Below are 2,388 nucleotides of genomic sequence, written 5' to 3' on the forward strand. Positions count from 1 at the left end.
TCATGCACTTTCTCTCCTCAGGAGTTGTTAGACAATCTTTCTTGGAAAGAGTAATTTCATAGCCTATCGGAAGATAGTATTTTTTGAAATTATCCATGTTGAACCACTTCAATAAGGTGTCAATGTACGTGGATTGGGATAATCCAAGCAACCTTCTGGATCTATCCTCAAAGATCTTCATCCCTGAGATGTAGGATGCTTCTCTTAAATCCTTCATGGAGAATTATGATGATAACCACAGCTTCACACTCTGCAAAGTTGGGATGTCATTTTCTAGTAACAGTATGTCATCCACATACAACATAAAAAAAATGACCACAGAATCAAAAGTCCACTTGTAGACGCAAGGCTCTTCTCTGTTCTTAACGAAGCCATACATTTTAATCATCTTATTAAAATACATGTTTCAACTCCTCGATACCTGCTTAAGTCTATAAATAGACCTTTTCAACTTGCACACTTTTGACTCGTTTGTGGATGTGAACCCTTCAGGTTGTATCATATACACCTCTTGTTCTAGCTCCCCATTAAGGAAAGCGATTTTAATATCCATCTGTCAGATCACATAATCTAAGTGTGCAGCGATAGCAAGCATAATATGGATGGACTTGAGTATTACCACAGAAGAAAATATCTCATCATAGTCAATACCATAATGCTGACGGTAATCCTTGACAACTAGATGGGCTTTATAGATCTCCACCTTTCCGTCCGCTCCTCTTTTCCTCTTAAAAATTTATTTACACCCTATGAGTTTTATCCCTTCAAATGGATCAACTAGTGTCCATGCACTATTGATCTCCATGGACTCCATCTCGGACTTCATGCCTCAAGCCATTTTTTGGAGTCGGGCCTTTGCATGGCCTCTATATAGGTGATCAAATCCTCATCATTCTCATCAAGTTTGATTAGGTCACCATCCCAGATCATAAAATCGTAGTATCTATCTGGCTGATATGGTACTCTACCAGATCTCCTTAATGGTGCCTCTACTGGCTCTAAATTTGATTCACCAATCAAATCCAATTCTATGTGTGTCGGTCCTCCCACCTTATGAACTTCATCAAGTTCAATTTTACAGGCATTAGCTCCTTCACCAAAGAATTTCTTTTCCAAAAAGACTGCCCGGCTGCTAACAAACACTTATTATTCTGTAGCAAGGTAGAAGTAGTACCCTTTAGTTTTCTTTGGATATCCTACAAACAAGCATCTATCGAACTTCGATCTAAGCTTATCTGTCTTTAAACGCTTGATATAAGCTGGATACCCCCAGACCTTAAGATGTGAGAGCACTGGCTTACGCCCAGTCCATATCTCATATGGAGTTTTATCGACAAACTTGCTAGGCACCTTATTCAAAATGTAGCAGACAGTCTCTACAGCATATCTTCAAAAAGAGATTGGCAGACTAAAAAAGTTCATTATGGATCAGACCATGTCTAACAAGGTTTGATTCCTCCTCTCAGACACACCATTATGTTGTGGTGTTCCAGAAGGGGTCCATTATGAGAGAATCTCATTCTCTTCCAGATATATCAGGAACTCACTGGTGAGGTATTCACCTTCTCAGTCTGACTGAAGGATCTTAATACTCTTTCCAGTTTGTTTCTCTACTTTAGCATAAAATTGTTTGAACATTTTAAATGATTCTGACTTATGCTTCATAAGATAGACATACCCATATCTCGATAGGTCGTCTGTAAACGTAATGAAGTAGTAGTATCCTCTTCTGGCACTTATATCATAAGCCCACATACATCAGTATGTATGACCTAGGATATCACTGGCTCTCTCACCTTTTCCTTTAAAAGGTGACTTAGTCATCTTACCAAGTAGACAGGACTCATAGGTAGGCAATGATTCACAATCATCTATCTTAAGGATACATTTCTTGATCAACTTGTCAATCCTATTCTTATTCAGATGACCAAACCTACAATGCCAAATGTAGGATTCACTAACATTATTTATTTTGAGGTTTACTAGGTGTGTACATTACACTAACAGGCCGTGATATTGTGTATATACCATATTTCAATTGTCCATGCATAATTGTAGTATCATTCATAATGATATCACAAAAATCATCTTTTATTATAAACTTGTAACCAAGTTTGGCCAAAAGGCCTATAGAGATGTTATTTATCATAAAAGAGAGACAATAATGATAATCATCTAACATGACACTACTGGACTCGAAGACAAGCTGCAAAGTTTCTAAGGTCAGAACTGGAACAAGACTTCTATCTCAATGTTAAGGAACCGCTTGCCCTCTCGAAATTTTTTACTTACCTGTAGTTCCTGCAACGAATTGCATATATTAATAATACTTTCGATATCGAATACCCAGGTAGTAGGTATCACAAATAGAGAAATTACAAGGTGTTA

This window comes from Elaeis guineensis, chromosome 10, assembly GCF_000442705.2.
Source record: "Elaeis guineensis isolate ETL-2024a chromosome 10, EG11, whole genome shotgun sequence".
In the NCBI taxonomy this organism is placed as follows: Eukaryota; Viridiplantae; Streptophyta; class Magnoliopsida; order Arecales; family Arecaceae; genus Elaeis; species Elaeis guineensis.